The sequence below is a fragment of the Callorhinus ursinus genome, unplaced genomic scaffold (genome assembly GCF_003265705.2).
Source record: "Callorhinus ursinus isolate GAN/ISIS: 27379988/994484 unplaced genomic scaffold, GSC_fseal_2.0 scaffold12, whole genome shotgun sequence".
NCBI lineage: Eukaryota > Metazoa > Chordata > Mammalia > Carnivora > Otariidae > Callorhinus > Callorhinus ursinus.
Window position 1 is genome coordinate 12,537,362 of NW_027397074.1, and position 18,123 is coordinate 12,555,484.

The following is an 18,123-nucleotide window of genomic DNA, read 5'->3' on the forward strand; positions in this document are numbered from 1 at the left end:
ATCCAGCTAGGCTGTCATTGAAAATAGAAGGAGGGATAAAAAGCTTCCAGGACAAACAAAAACTAAAGGAATTTGCAAACACGAAACCAGCTCTCCAAGAAATATTGAAAGGGGTCCTCTAAGCAAAGAGAGAGCCTAAAAGCAGCATAGACCAGAAAGGAACACAGACAATATATAGTAACAGTCACCTTACAGGTGATTCAATGGCACTAAATTCATATCTTTCAATAGTTGCCCTGAATGTAAATGGGCTAAATGCCCCAATCAAAAGACACAGGCTATCAGATTGGATTAAAAAACAAGACCCATTGACATGCTGTCTGCAAGAGATTCATTTTAGACCCAAAGACACGCCCAGATTGAAAGTGAGGGGGTGGAAAATCATTTACCATGCTAATGGACACCAAAAGAAAGCTGGGGTGGCAATCCTTATATCAGACAAATTAGATTTTAAACCACAGACTATAATAAGAGATGAGGAAAGACCCTATATCCTACTTAAAAGGTCTAACCAACAAGAAGATCTAACAATTGTAAATATCTATGCCGCTAACATGGGAGCAGCCAAATATATAAGCCAATTAATAACAAAAGCAAAGAAACATACTGACAACAATACAATAATAGTGGGGGACTTTAACACCCCCCTGACTGAAATGGGACAGATCATCTAAGCAAAAGATCAACAAGGAAATAGAGACTTTAAATGACACACTAGACCAAATGGACTTCACAGACATATTCAGAAGATTGCATCCCAAAGCAACGGAATACATGTTCTTCTCTAGTGCCCATGGAACATTCTCCAGAACAGATCATATCTTAGGTCACAAATCAGGTCTCAACCGGTACCAAAAGATTGGGATTATTCCCTGAATATTTTCAGACCACAATGCTTTGAAACTAGAACTCAATCACAAGAGGAAAGTCAGAAAGAACTCAAATACATGGAGGCTAAAGAGCATCCTACTAAAGAATGAATGGGTCAACCAGGAAATTAAAGAAGAATTAAAAAAAATTCATGGAAACCAATGAAAATGAAAACACAACTGTTCAAAATCTTTGGGATGCAGCAAAGGCAGTCCTAAGAGGAAAGTATATGGCAATACAAGCCTTTCTCAAGAAACAAGAAAGGTCTCGGGGTGCCTGGGTGGCTCAGTCCATTAAGCATCTGCCTTCGGCTCAGGTCATGATCCCAGGGTCCTGGGATCGAGCCCCGCATTAGGCTCCCTGCTCAGCGGGAAGCCTGCTTCTCCCTCTCCTGCTTCCCCTAGCTTGTGTTCCCTCTCTCACTGTCTCTCTCTCTGTCAAATAAATAAATAAAATCTTAAAAAAAAAACCAAAACAAGAAAGGTCTCAAATACACAACCTAACCCTACACCTAAAGGAGCTAGAGAAAAAACAGCAAATAAAGCCTAAACCCAGCAGGAGAAGAGAAATAATAAAGATCAGAGCAGAAATCAATGAAATAGAAACCCAAAAGAACAGTGGAATAGACCAACACAACTAGGAGCTAGTTCTTTGAAAGAATTAACAAGATTGGTAAACCCCTGGCCAGACTTATGAAAAAGAAAAGAGAAATGACCCAAATCAACAAAATCGTGAATGAAAGAGGAGAGATCACAACCACACCAAAGAAATACAATTATAAGAACATATTATGAGCAACTATATGCCAGCAAATAGATAACCTGGAAGAAATGGATGCATTCCTAGAGATGTATCAACTACCAAAACTGAACCATGAAGAAACAGAAAACCTGAACAGATCTATAACCACTAAGGAAATTGAAGCAGTCATCAAAAATCTCCCAACAAACAAAAGCCCAGGGCCAGATGGCTTCCCAGGGGAATTCTACCAAACATTTCAAGAAGAATTAATACCTATTCTCCTGAAACTGTTCCAAAAAATAGAAATGAAAGGAAAACTTCCAAACTCATTTTATGAGGCCACCATTACCTTGATCCCAAAATCAAAGACCCCATCAAAAAGGAGAATTACAGACCAATATCCTTGATGAACATGGACATCCAAATGGCCAACAGACACATGAAAAAGTGCTCAGCACCGCTCGGCATCAGGGAAATCCAAATCAAAACCTCAATGAGAAACCACCTCATACCAGTCAGAATGGCTAAAATTAACAAGTCAGGAAACGACAGATGTTGGCGGGGATGCGGAGAAAGGGGAACCCTCCTACACTATTGGTGGGAATGCAAGCTGGTGCAACCACTCTGGAAAACAGTATGGAGGTTCCTCAAACAGTTGAAAATAGAGCTACCATACGATCCAGCCATTGCACTACTGGGTATTTACCCCAAAGATACAAATGTAGGGATCTGAAGGGGTTTCTGCACCCTGATATTTATAGCAGCAATGTCCACAATAGCCAAACTGTGGAAAGAGCCAAGATGTCCATCGACAGATGAATGGATAAAGAAGAAGTGGTGTATATACAATGGAATATTATGCAGCCATCAAAAGGAATGAGATCTTGCCATTTGCTATGACGTGGATATAACTGGAGGGTGTTATGATGAGCGAAATAAGTCAATCAGATAAAGACATGTACCATATGACCTCACTGATATGAGGAATGCTTAATCTCAGGAAACAAACTGAGTGTTACTGGAGTGGGGGTGGGGTGGGAGGGATGGGGTGGCTGGTTGATAGACATTGGATAGGGTATGTGCTATGGTGAGCGCTGTGAATTGTTCAAGACTGTTGAATCACAGATCTGTTCCTCTGAAACAAATAATGCAATATATGTTAAGAAAAACAACAAAAAAGAAGATAGCAGGAGGGAAGAATGAAGGGGGGGAAATCGGAGGGGGAGACGTACCATGAGAGATGATTGACTCTGAAAAACAAACAGGGTTCTAGAGGGGAGGGGGTTGGGGGGATGGGTTAGCCTGGTGATGGGTATTAAAGAGGGCACGTATTGCATGGAGCACTGGGTGTTATGCCCAAACAATGAATCATGGAACACTACATCACAAACTAAGAATGTAATGTATGGTGATTAACATAACAATAAAAAAATTTAAAGAAAAAAGAAGTTTTCTGCACGCAATACAGCAGAGAACCACTGCTTTTAGACACGCCTTCCATATTAGCAACCTGTTTATTCTGGTGAAGCTGCATGTCATTGCAATTTGGCCCTCTAGATACAGAACCAGGTCCCTATGGCCACGGTGATTTGTCTTTAAGGTGGAAGTTCCAAACTACCAACCAAACTACCTGAGGGAAACAGAGTCCTTCCCCAGGAGATAGATATATAATATCTACACACACACACACACACACACACACACACACACACACACACACACGTATGTATATATATTCAACAGACACACATATTCATATACATACCTATATATGTATATATATTCAAATATATAACATTTGTATAATTTTAAAATATAATTATATAATGTTAAAACATATAACATTTATACACACATATAAACAGGAAAGGGAATATAATTAATATAATATGTAATATATGTAAAGAAAATACTCAGCATTTGCACACATACACATATAGACATATAGCGTGTGTGTGTGTATTGTGATGTTTGCTCTCCCACTTCCAGTTTGAAATGGAATGGTCTCCCTGAGTAAGGGAATGAAGCCCAGACAGTTTTAGGTCCAAATGAGATAGGAAGGCTCAGTGGACTATTTGAGTGCCTGCTTCAATAAAGTCTGAGGCAAACCTCTCTCCATCTCCTTCCCAGTATTCTACCTCTTTTCTTAGGCTAAATTGAGTTCAGTTTATGTAATTTTCATCCAAAGGGTTTCCTTGACTTTCTCAGCTAGACAGGCACTTACTATCAGAGTTGTGAACAATTTACAGCCCTCTATTACTATACTTTTTCTTTCCTCTCAAGACAGAATGTCAGAATAGAAGTAAAAGGGTTATTTTTATAGGCTTAACCTAAATGTGTTCTGATTTACTTTAAAGAAAATCATTTGCAAAGTTTGCTCCTTTAACAAAGATCGAATTACTTGAAATTCACCTCCAACTAATCATGACCCATCAGTGTATCCACACCACTCTTGAGAATTGCAATGCCACCTCAAGGAAAACGAACGGTTCTAATTTGCTACATATGGCTGATCATTGGCAACCTCAGAGGGACTCCTCCTGTGAACAAAATGAATCTTACTGTACAACTAGTAGCAGGCTTTTCTTACTCTCACTGCTCTTTGCTCGCTCCTTCCTTCCTTCCTTCCTTCCTTCCTTCCTTCCTTCCTTTCTTCTTTTCCTCTCCCTTACCTCCTCTCCCCTCTGCATCTGTCCCCTTCCTTCCCTTCCCATTCTCTCTCTTTCTCTTTGGAAATTCTCCTTCCTTCTGGTATCCTGGATCAATAAATAGTCTGAAATTGTCAACTGGCCAAAAAAAAATTATATATATACAAACATATATATATATATATATATATACACATACCAGATTATTTAGCAGTATTTATCGTCCTACAGAGCTAGAACACTCTGTTCCTGATATATCTGATTTGGTTTAATTGTTGGAATTAAAATGCTAATTATTTGATATATAACTTTAAAAAATATATGTTAAAACATATAATAAAAACATACGTTTAGAAAACCTAAGAAGTGAAACATAGCTTTGAAGTAGTTTATCCTTGGACACAATATCCATGTCATTAGTTCATATAAACCTTGATCAAAACTGGGCCAGATACAGGCATATGAACTGATGGAGATGGGAATTATTTGAGTTTGGCCTTTTAGCATCATAGAGATTTTAGAGCTTCCAGGGACCTAAGAGATAATATAGTCAAATTCTCCAATTTTAAGGATAATTGAATTTAAATCAAGAGAGGTTAAGGGAATTACATTTAAAAAAAAAAACAGCTAATTGATGGCAGAGCACAGACTAAAATCGGGGTCACCTATCTCTCAAGTCAAACATCTTGCCTCTGTAACATGTTCTATGTTAGCCTAAAATAATGAGATAAACATTATATTATTTATTATTAATTATTATTTAGGTTTGCACAGGGCACAGATTTGACTCTGTGGCAGAAATAACTTTTGGCTAAAATAGTGACTTTAACGTCTTTAGAAATATGCATGCTTTTGTCTATCAACTTCCATAGAATATATAAACAGGTTGTAGTAATTATTTTATAATAAAAAGTAACTTTTTAAAAGAAGCATCATTTAACTGCTGAAAATAAGGATAAAGCATTTTTTTAGGATGAATTCACATTGTTTCAAGGCAAAAAACATTTTTCTCTCCTACAAAACTTGTTGAGCAAGTATAGCTTGAAGCAGGAATATTTAGATGGAGAATATGATTTGGTATCCCCCTGAGGTAAGATCAGTTTTCAAAGGATTAAGCTTGGAAATCTTCTCAAATGATTTACCTGCTTGTCTGGTTGGTCATGAGAATCGAGGTGGCACTGAGTCTTGTTTTACTTTTCCTCCTGGGTGGGCTTAATTCTGTGAACCAGGTACAGAAATTTCTGTGAATGATTTTCCATTAAAAATTTGCTCTTGGCATGATGGAAAATAAAGACTGAAACACCTGTGTACCAAATAGAAACAGCTGTGTGCCTTATAGACTCGCTGCAGCGTATACCACATACCAGACCTTTGTTTGACCTGCCCGTGAGAGTGAATGCAGGGGAAGAGTGAACCAAGGGAAGATGACAAATCTGAGAGCTAAATTCCACTCCCCTGTTTCCTCCCAGCAAGTCTGAAGGGCTTTGTTCTTTAGGATCTAGTTTGCTGTTCATTGGCTTGAGCCACAATCTTTCTTTTTTTCTGTTCTTCTATACATCAATCTTTTATTGATTTGTTTTGCTTTCCTGATTGGTAAATCTCAGGGATACATTAAGATTGTGGGGTGTGTGTGTGTGTGTGTGTGTGTGTGTGTGTGTGTGTGTGTTTTAGGGGAAAAAGGAATAAGAGACACTGCAAATATTAAATTTTAAAATACCTACTAATTAAAGTTTTTAAAAAATATAAATAAAAAGAAGCACAATTCATAGACAGAAACTGTGTTTTGTGAGTTCTAGCCACAGAGCAATTTCTATAAAATGGAACTTTCAAGTAGATTACTTCTCTTAATCCCTGGGTAGCTGGTTCACCTGGTGAATAGGTTGGTATTTGTCATATGACCAGGACCCAATTTCTGTACTATTTATTCATACTTCTGAAGCAATTTGCTATCATGGGACAAACTGAAGAATCATTATCTTTCATAAGACATACATAGGGACTATATATTGCAGACAATATCATCTTTTCTCCTAATCTCATCCTGATTTCCTCTTTCCTCTTTCTCTTTCTTTGCGTACTTTTTAGTTACCTCCTCTGAAGTGCACTAATTTCAAAGACACAGATACATATTGTGTATTTGAAGCTACTAAGATATGGACCCACAAAACAGAACTGGTTCAGCAATTTCAACCCTAGTCAAAATTAATACTTCCGGACAGTCACATTCACTAAATCTTGAATAGAAACATCAATGTGAATAAAGGAAAAAATCAGATCATCAGACTTATAAAGAAGTTCTATTTGGTTTTTGAGTATTATTAGAAACTCATTTTGCCAAATGTCCAGGTAATTGGGCAGAAACTTCCACAAGCACTGACTATCCTTTGTTTCACAACGATGGCCCTCACCTTTAACCATAATCATGGAAGATACAGAAGGGCCTGGTGAAATGGGCTCAAATCTGGCAGCACTCTTCAAAGGTTATGTCTCACTGAAATCCAGCCAGAAGAACTATCCTCAGAAATTCAGGAACACACACACTACCAAAGATGCAAATATTTTGATTATAATAACATGCTTCTCATAATGCAACCTTTGTCTTTGATGTGAGGAAATAATGTGTATAACATCAGGATTCCTTTCAACTACTAAACACAGTGTGTTTGCCTGTCATTGTCTTTCTCACCAATTTATAACCTTTTTTAAGGCAGATACCATGTCTGTTTTGTTGAAAGATAAACCCAGAGTGTCTGGCACCTTGGCTGTTGCAGCTTGGATAACTGATGGAATTTATGACTATAATAACTAAAATAAAACATTCAGTTATCTCGGGAAAGTTATATCATAGCTTATGTCTACTGGGCCATTATAATTGATCACATAAAAAGCAAAAAAACAAAGAAAATTTAGAACTTCTGAAAAGAAAGCCAGACATATTTGAGATAATTTCACATGTACCTGTTCTCGATTTTATGGAATTTGAAATTTTTTTGCAATAACTAAAGACCTAATATTTTAGATGCTTGTCACTTTATACTAGTTTGTTAACTCAATAATTTATAATCACTTATAATTATATAATGGGCTGTTTATATCCATTATCATCAGCAATTAATACTAAACTCAGCTGAGAAATAACAGTAATAGAGTAAATGTATTATTATTCAATTCAAATATGTTAAGTGACTTTGGCTAAAAGAACTTGGTTTAAGGAAGTAGGCAGCAGAATAAAACTGTATTGGTAATAACATCTTGGGACATTTTTAAATATCATTTTCCTTCACCAATACTATTTATTGGCTTTATTTTACTCTTCAAGTTGTATCATTCATATTGATTGTAAATGAGACTAGATTATAAAGTCCGGTGCTGAAAGATATTTTCCCACACTTCTACCAAGTTAACCATAGTACAGGCAGGTCAGATTACACCATTATCTCTGAGCATCTGGAAAACTTATACTATTTAGTCCCTAGGTACCAACAAGAAACTCTTCAGGGAATTTTCTAGTTTTCTAGCCCAGCTTTTTTTTTTTCACCTTAAGAAATAAATAATAATCATGAGCTGAAATGTAAAGGCAGTTACTTTCCAACAGTATATTATATCATCCAAATGGCAACAGTGATGATTTTCAAAATTGTACTTCTGAGTGCATGTCTATCTCATTTCAGAAATATGCAGTATGGTTAAAATTCATAGATAGATGATAGATAGATCTATATGTCCATCCTAGAATCACAGATTTCATATTTGAGAATATCTCAATGTTATTTGTCAGGTTCTTTGTTAACCAGGTCTTTTGCCAACGCATTAACGTAGGAGTGAAAATAACACTGCTATTTCAGACACAGGGAAAGGTTCAAATAACTGAGCAAGGGAAATGTAAATTCACCTAAAATTTCAAAAAATGCTTCTTAATACTATCTTTGCTTTTCTTTAAACTTAGGTATTCATATCAAGGCCAACAGCATCCTAGAAATAGTAGTATCTCAGCAATATTCCTCCATCCTGGCAATTTCCAAAATGTTTTCTGTGGGAGATTAGTTTCCTGGAATATTAATAGTTGTTACTCACAGCAAAGTTTCTGAAATTTAAGATGCTGAAGTAATGGTGAAATAAAGAAAGTCAAACAACAAATTTGGCTACTATAAGAAATTCTAAGACCATTAAGTATGTGAATGTGCAATGTGAATTTTAGGACAGTAATAAAGTGTGAAAGTTGTCCTACATTTACTTGAGGGTGGTATCTTTTCCCATGGCATATTGGGAAATCAGTGTTCCAAAGACTACCTTTTGGGAAAAAGTTTCCCCCATCTAAACCATCATTATGTGAAAAATACCAGAATCTGTTGTAGGCAGGGCTGGGGACGCTGAGAGAGCAATTGCATATGATTGGACATTCTCTAAGTAGAATATGCACACCTGTAATTTAAGTTGTTGACAGCATTCCCTGCCAAATGTCTGCTATGTTTGGTAGGCTTTGTGTCCTGCTTCACATTTTTTCTCCTATATGAAGAGTCATGTTTGACAGATAACCTTACGTTTCTTTGATTTCCACAGGGGCACTCAATTGCTGGTTCAGTTGACCCCTCCCCAAAAGTCCATACCCGTCTCATTCTGTGGGCCACTCACATTTCATCACCCATTCTCCAAAGTTTGTTAATCTTAAATCTCTTCGGTTTAATTAAAAAAAATAATAGCATATTTACATAAAATGGCAAAGAACAACTATGTAAGTTTTATTTCCTTCATATAGACTTCCAGAGTATGTTTAACTTGTCCCAGGCAAACCTACGTGGACGATCCACTTTGCAGTTTCCGATTTGCCTTCAAGGCTCTCCAGGCCACTTACTCAGCTTGGTTAAGTGGCTTCCTCCTCTTGGTTCTGCCTTTCCTTCGGTCAGTAAACAATGTGCAATGCAGGAAAGGTCTCTGAAATTCCTAACAATTATTTCCCCCTCTTCCCACAATTAGGGAGCAGAGAGAGGAGAGAGAGGAGAGAAAAATACACAGTTCTGCTTAGACTGTCACTTTGCATCAGTATGAGAGGGAGCACATATTCCCGGCCTGAAAGGGGCTGCCGGGAATAATTAAGCATGGGGCTAAGAGTGAACCTGGGAAACATTCCAGTATTTCACAAGTCAGGTCTTCACTGTGTGATCTCCAACATAACGGAAAAAAAATTTTTTGTTTTACCAGAATATATGGTCATTCATCTTAAAATTGTATACATGTACTGTACTTATACATTACATACATTATGAAACACCCAAAAGAGAAATTTTATGTTCATGTGATAAACAGGGTGACCAAATGATTTATTTTCCAAACAGGGTCTCTTTTAAGAACAAAAGGGTGTGCTATTAATAATTATATTAAGACAAGTGTTGTAAATTGGAACTCCCCGAGGCAAAGCTGAATGGAGGAAATGTCTAACAAAGAAGATTAAATTAAAAATATTTCAAATGTCTTACTAATTATACTGGCTTTATACTATTATTAGGTAATATCTCAAAGTACAATATACACTGGGGGCTAAATTCACCATTAACTATGGGAATATTAATCTATCTTTCAAGTAGATATTTTGATTTTAGGGGTTTCACCTTACTGCTTAGTAAGTCTGATTATATCATCATTATTTTTTTTTTCTTAGAATTAAGACCAAGGAAGACTTTCTGTAAGAATTAAAAGGATTAGCTCTGTCACTTTTAGTTTTGTTTTCTTTTATTTGCAAAAATGAATTTGCAAAAATATTTTATGGTCTCTATTCTGTTAGCTTAATTATTGTCAGGAAACATAATAAATAATAAAATCCATAAATCCAATCCACCTACCAGGTATTGATGACAGACACTTCAAACTTTTAGCTCAGGTTACCAGGTATTAATAACATCAGACAATCTGATATTTGGACAAAATAAAAGCACCAATGTGAATATAATATTACATATACATAAAGCTTTATTTACTTCGTAGTTTTAAGACAAATATAAATAATAGTTCTAATCTTTCTGAATTCCAATAGTGTGTATCTTCTGTACTGCTTGGGATGCACATACCTAATATTAAAGCTTATCTAGACCAGTGCTTTGTCAACTGTCATGTACATACGACTACCTGAAGTTCTGGGGAAAATACAGATTTTCATTGAGTGGATCTGGAGTATGACAAAAGATTCTATATTTCTAGCTTCTCAAGTGTTGCTGGTCTAAGGACCACACTTTTAGTTGCAAGACCCCTAGACTTAGACTCTGTTTAACACAGTAATCACCAGGCACATGTGACTGTTGAACATTTAAAATATAGCTAATCTAAGTTGAGATTGACTGTAAATATAAAATACACACCAGATTTCAATGGCAGTATGAAAAGGAATGTAAAATATTTCATTAATAATTTTAATATTGATGACGTGAAATAATAATTTTGACCCTAATGATATATAAATGGTATTTAATATCAAGTATGGATGTATTAATAATTTTTAATATGACTATTAGAAACTCCAAAATTATTTGTGTGTCTCACATTATATTTTCTTCGGATGCTGCGCTCAAGGTCACAGAACAGTATCCTGATTATATAAAGTGATAGTGAAAACACTCATTAATAATATGCCTCAATTAATATTTCCAGATTTGCCTTTTGCCACTCCCCATTCCATGCCCTAAGTTTCAGCTACATGATGTTATTTAGTGTTCACCCAAAATTTATTCTTTCATTTGTTTATCCGATAAATATTTATTGAGCATCTACAGTGAACCAGGCAATACTAGTAGGTAATGGGGGGAGAGCAGGGAAAAGGGTAGATATGGCCCAGCTTCAGTGAACAAATTATCTCTAACTCTTATCTCAAAAAGGAAAATTCCTTTTATCTCTCATATTCCTCTCTCTCTCTTTTTTTTGAGGGTACTTGCTGGCTTCTTAATCTGCACTTCTGTAGTGACTTGTATGTATTTCACAAAAAGCATTTCCTAATGGTATATTTAATATATACTGTATTAAAACTCTTATTAACTATATGTTTTCCCAACTACAGATTGTTAACTAAGTCTTTGATGGTACAATTTAATCACCATATCTTCCATTAAAAGCACAATTTCCAGCATATAGGTACTGAATAAACCAATTTTTAAGTGGATTCACTATTTCAAAATTAAGATGGTAAAAATTTTGAACATCAGTCACTTCCACAATCTAATTTTAAAAATCAATGCTTATTTTAATTTGATTGCCATTTGGCATGGTTCACTCTAGCCTTCCTTCTGTTATTATAAATATCTTATGTAATAAGGTACTGTCAAGCTCAGCAGATTTAAAATCAATTCAGCAAAATTTGAGCCATACTTAATGATTATATTAGACTTCAAGCAATTCATTTAGTCTTCTTGAATACCGGACTTCTCATTATTAAAAGGGATTTTTAATTACTATGGCATGTTTTTGTTGAAAAGATTGAAAGATTCAAATCATGAAATAGTGCCCAGTTTATAGCAATCCCTCAATAAATATGAAATCTAATTGGTTAAGTCTTAGTCATTTCACTTCCTTTTTAGTAACTAAATGTAAAATAATGCTTGGTAGGTAAGGCATTAGACCACCTTCATGTTGTGGGTAAAACTTATGGATTTATATTTACCTAATGTCAAGTAGTATCATTTCCCTCCACCTCAATTACTTCAGGTGTAAAATGAGGGGACTGGAAAAATGACATCCTTCTATTTTTAAAAGTCAATGAGTATTTGGAGATGATGGATAAAGCCTTGAAAAAAATTAGCAACACAAAGCTTTTTAATTCTCTTCTTTCTTCTGTTCTTCCCTCTCTCCCATTTCAGTCCAAAATCAGTGTACAGTCACAGCTGATAATAGATTAAAAATGAATCTATTTATAGATCTTATGGACATGAAAAGGATAATAATGAAATACCATGAACCAACTCTATGCCCACCGGTTTTATAAACTAGATGAAATGGGCCAATTCCCATTTATAATAATAATAGATAATAATTTACCAAAAGATAATAATTTACCAAAACTCATATAAGAAGAAAAGTTCTATATGAATTGGCCCATATTAAGGAAGTTTAATCAATAGCTAATAACCTTCCAAAGCAGAAAGCATCAGGCCCAAATGGATTCAGGCATGAATTCTACCAAATGTTTAAGGAAAAAATTATATCAATTTTCTATAATCTTTTTCACAGGATAGAAGCAGAAGGAATACTTCCTAATTCATTTTATGAGTCCAGCATTTCCTTGTTACCAAACTAGACAAAGAATTACAAGAATATTACAGATCAACATTTCTCATGAACATAGATGCAAAAATCTTCAACAAAATATTAGTAAATCAAATCCAACAAGGTATAAAGTGAATTACACACCACAATCAAGTGAGATTTATCACAGGTATGCAAGGCTGATTCAACATTCAAAAATCAATTAATGTAATCCATTACATCAACAGGCTAAAGAAGAAAAATAACATGATTGCATCAGTAGATGCAGAAAAAGCATTTGCTAAAATCCAACATCCATTCATGATAAAAACTCTCAGTAAATTAGGGATAGTTGGGGGCCTTCCTCAACTTAATAAAGAATATGTATAAAAAACGTACAGTGAACATCATATTCAGTAGTGAGAAACTCAAAGCTTTGTCTGTATAGAAAATCCAAAAAAAATGAATAAGAAAACTCCTGGAACTAGGAAGTTATTACAGCAAGGTTGCAGGATACAAGGTTAAGAAACAAAAGTCAATCTCATTCCCCTATATGAATGAACAAGTAGAACTTGAAATTAAGCACAATATCACTTAAATGAAGTGAAATACTTAGATATAAATCTAATGAAATATGTACTAGATCTATATGAGGATAACAACAAAACTCAGATGAATTAAATCAAAGAAGAACTAAATAAACAGAGAAATATTTTATGTTCATGGATGAGTAGATTTGATATTGTCAGGATGTTGGTTGATCTATAAATTCAATGGAATCCCAATCAAGATCCTAGCAACTTATTTTATGGATCTTGACAAGCTGAGTCTAAGTTTACATGGAGCGACAATGGACCCAGAAAAGCCAATAAAATATTGAAAGAGAATAACAAAGATGGAGGCCTGGCATTACCTGACTTCAGGGCTATATAAAGCACAGTAATCAAGACAGTGCAGTATTAAGTAAAATAATAGACAAATAGATGGATGAAACAGAACAGATACCCCAGAAATAGTCCCCCTCCTTAGATATAGTCAACTCACTTTGACAAAGAAGAAAAGGCAATACAATGAAGAAAAGATTACTTTTCAATAAATGGGGCTGGATCAACTGGACATCCACATGCAAAAAGATAAATCTAGAGCAGATTTTACCCTCTTAACAAAAATTAACTGAAAATGGATCACAGACTTAAATGTAAAATGTAGTGTATAAACACCTAAAAAACAACATAGGAGAAAACCTAGATGACCTTGGGTGTGATGATGACGTTTTAGACAAAACACCAAAGGCATGATCTCCGTGACTCAGCTATCAACTTGGTAACAAATGTTACACTCTGGTGGGGATGCTGATAACGGGAGAGGCTGTGTCTGTGTGGGGGTGGGAGGTACATGAGAGATCTCTGTACCTTCCCTTCAATTTTGCCGTGAATCTAAAATTTTTCTGAAAAAAAAAAGGAAGTCTTAAAATATTTGAATCTATTAACATGAAGTCATGGTTTAATATATAGGTATAAATATAGATACAGAGGTCGATGGGAAGCTGTGTATGTGCATGCGTGTGTGTGAATATTTGTACTTCCTAGTTCTTTCAGTCCACTGAGAGGGCCTATGAGTAGCAAAACCCCAATAACAAGAATTACATCTAGCACTCAGATCTTGGTTTCCACACACTATTTTCCATTGAAAGGCACCAGGGCTCCTTGAAGAAATGGCTAATTTCTGAGCTGCAGCAGAGAAAGTCCTAGAACATTGTGTTGTCTCAAATAGTAATGAAGTACTTAAAGAATGATCTGGATATTCAAAATGATTAAGGATCTAGCTAAAAGAACTCTCACTGGTCAACTGTGGACAATTATAAAAATGATTCTAATACACGGAATAAAATTGGCATCCATTGGTTTACACTGATAGAAGCAAATGAATAAATGAAGCGAGAAAAGATAAATATCTTCCTTACAGTAGAATACCAACTAATAAATGCATTGGTATGAATAATATTAGCAAATAATCATCAATAATGACCAAAGTAAAACTACAGGCAAGAAATATCAAATGTTTCTAAAATTAATGAGAGAAGTGGGATGAGGAAAAGAATATTCATTTAGTTTCAAAACATCTTTCTGCAAAATACTTACTGATTACAAAGAACGAAATAAATGAACCTTTCTAGCGGAGAAACCTGGCAGTGGCCACCTTAATCAAGTACCAAATTTAACACCACACAAAATGGGACACATCAATATCACATGCTCATAGATAGGATACAACAAGGATAAGACATCATGTCTGTGCATTCCTGGCCCAAATGCATAAATTAGGTATAATCTTGAAGAAACACTAGACAGTCCTGCATTGAGGAACATTCTACAAAATGCCTTATATATCTTCAAAAATGTCAAGGTTGTGAAAGTCAAGGGAAAAATGAGGACCTGCCCTCATGGAAGGAGATGAGAGTGACATGACCCTTGGGTACAAGGGCCCAAGCTGGACTGGATTCAGTCGTGATCACTGACTGTGCAATTGTCAAAAGTGAACAGTGGGTGAAGGGCATGTGGCTGTTCTTTGTCGAAATTTTGCAATTTTTTGGTAAATTTGAGTTTTTTTTAAATAAAATTAGTTTTACTAAAAAGATGAAAGCAAAACAAAGCAGAGCAAAGTAATGAGGTTTTTTTTTTTTTTAAATAATAGAAGGTAATAAACATTTTTTGCAGGTAGTCAAATGTATCAGAATTGGAAGCCAGTGTGCTCACAGAGAATATGTGATGTTGGCCTGCTGCATACTCACTCCTGATGATTATATTTTTCCCTTTCTTGTGCAGATAAGTAACTTCAAATTTATGTAGCTTATTCCTAATAAAAATCATGTCAATATCGTCTGATCTCCCAATCTATTTAGATATTCTTCACTATATATTTTCCATAGCATTCTGTATACACCTCTACCAGCACAGATCACAGTGTCTCTTGAGCTCAGATATGAGCTCTTTGGTGGGAGGAAGCTTATTATAAAAGATCACTATACCACTGCAATGAATACCAGAGATAAAAGTTACAGTATGTCCAGATTGTGAACTATGTATTTTTTTTATCAATGTAAAAGTAACTTTGTCCTATTTAATCTTCTTTTTCACTGAAGTGTCTATACAGAAATATTAAAATTGCACTGTCATTTTTGTTCTCATTTTAATCACCAGGGAGAGTTTCACCCATTATCTGGCTTTCAATTTTTCTGTTAAAATTTTCAAATTTCCAGGGGCACGTGGGTGGTTCAATCAGCTGAGCATCTGACTCTTAGTTTGGCTCAGGTCACGGTCTCATGGGTCTTGGGATCTCCCCGCCCAGCAAAGAGTCTGCTTGCTAGTCTCTCCCTCTCCCTCTGCCCCTCTCCCTGCTTGCTCTCCCTCTCTCTCTCTCAAATAAATAAGTAAATCTTTAAAAAAATTTACAGATTTCTATAATACCAAATTTTAGGCATTTCATCTTTCAAACAGCATATCACTGAGTTTATTTTTTTTCTTTTTACCCCAAATAAGAGAATGTATCTTTTAAGATGGAATTTTCCCACTTGATGATTATAACTCATATGCTTCTTTCTTCTTTTCTTGAATCCTGTGCATCCTTGACATCTCTTTTATTCTTGTTATATGGGTTATGTTCAATTTGATCTTAAATTCACTTGTATGTAAGAAGATGCATATTGTGTTTAAAATTTGCCAGTGATTGCTCCTAAGTTTTCCAAAAGCATTTATAAAACCACTGTCATTGTCTCCGATTGTTTAAAGTTTTATTTCTTGGATAACTCAATTCTGAAACAAGGATTATATTCTCTTTTCCCTTCTTCTCCATTACTGGAAGAGCTGGATGGAGACGGGCGAGACTGGTGTAACGATCATCAATAGAAGAAGTCTGGGGTGCTAAAAGGGAAGAAAGCTAGCCCTAGGGCGAGCACTTGAAGCAAGGAGGGGGCAGTCTGGGGAGACTGCTGGGCATGGTCCATTGCTCCTCCCGGGGAGTCAGGGCAGCTGTGTGGAAGTCAGTTAAGATCTGGAGTTAGTGTGTGAATAATTAAGTGGGCCTCCCCCGCGTAGGACCTGATAGGAACATCCTACTCCTCCCTCCAAGAAAGCAGGGGAAAATAGTGTAGTTCATCAACAGAAGCCTGGGTTTCTCCCATTCGAACCATATTTTTCTCAATTTGATCCAACTTAAAATTATTATCACTCTCTCATAAACTTTATCATTAAACAATATGTTTAATAGAACAGCCTTTGTAGCCACATTTAGTAGGTTCAAATTCCAACTCTTGTTGATTACCTATAAAACAGTCAGGATTTTACTTAACTTCTGACCTTAGTTTCTTCAGCTGAAAAATGAGGATAATTTATAGATTACAAGAAAATATTTTCAAAGAGTCACTACATACGACTGAGTATGCTTGGCTGACATGGTAAGAACTCAGTAAATGTTCACTGTCATTACTAGGGTGCTTTTTGATAGTGTTGTGACATTTTTGTTTGTTTCATGTTTTTTAAATTCTAGTTAGTTAACATATAGTGTAATATTGGTTTCAGGAATAGAATTTAGCGATTCATCACTGACATAACGTCCAGTGCTCATCACAAGTGCCCTCCTTAATACCCATTCCCCGCCCACCTCCCCTCCAGCAACCCTCCGTTTATTCTCTGTAGTTAAAAGTGTCTTGTGGTTTGCCTCCCTCTTTTCTTTTCCTTCCATGACATTTTCTTTTTCTTTCATATCTTAATGGATAATTAAAAGAACAGAGAAGTGGCCATTAGGCTGCTCCCCAGAATCTATATTAAAGTATAATTTTTTGACCATCCATTTCAAATGATCTTTTCCATAACATTCAAAATTGTCTGGGTTCTTGACTGCCCCAGGCCTATATTACCAAAGGTGACACAAATCAACACTCTCATGCACATCCACTTATCATCTTTTTCTGGAATAAATCCACCGTTTTCAACTAGCTTCAAAGTAAGTTCACATTTTAAAACCACTGCTGGACTCTCAAAGCTAGTTTACAAATCTTTTTTTTAACCCCTAATTTTCTAGAGGACTCCTTGTTGCATTTCTTCTTGTGGCTGTTACAAAGCACTTCCATTCTCCTTAAAATCACCATATTATTTCTCAAATCTCCAGAAAAGCTCCCTCTCCAAAAGCTTTTTAAGCAAACTCCTTTTTATGTTAGTGATTAAATGGATATTTTTATAATCATCTTTGTGATCTTTTTTTCTCAACCTCAAAACTTGTTGAAATTTCATGCTATCTCTATTGACTTTCTCCTCCATCTACTAACAAACATAATTAAATCTTTCCAATCCTAAAACATCTTCTGTCATCTTCCTTCCTTAATGTTGGAAACCTCTACTCTCATTCTTTTGTGCTGCCTTCTTCACTCGTTAGATAACCTTGAACCAGGCTTTCCTAGAGGATAAATATTTGTCTTTCTATATAGTAGCAGTTGTGCTCTCTCTCTTTTAAAAAATAAAGTATTATGACAAAATAAATTTTGGAAAAAAGTGAATAAAATTATGTAAATTAAATATTAAAATGATGTAAGTTATGCAGAAGGTTAATACGGATTGTTAATGTTCTAAAATTATGTATGGGTGTG

General features: G+C 35.4%; 1 protein-coding gene across 1 annotated transcript in view; it reads right to left on the reverse strand.

Annotated features, from left to right (window-relative positions):
* SEMA3A (semaphorin 3A) overlaps nt 1–18,123 on the reverse strand; it is a 472,351-nt gene that overhangs the window by 281,477 nt on the left and 172,751 nt on the right. The gene's annotated exons all lie outside the window — the stretch shown is intronic.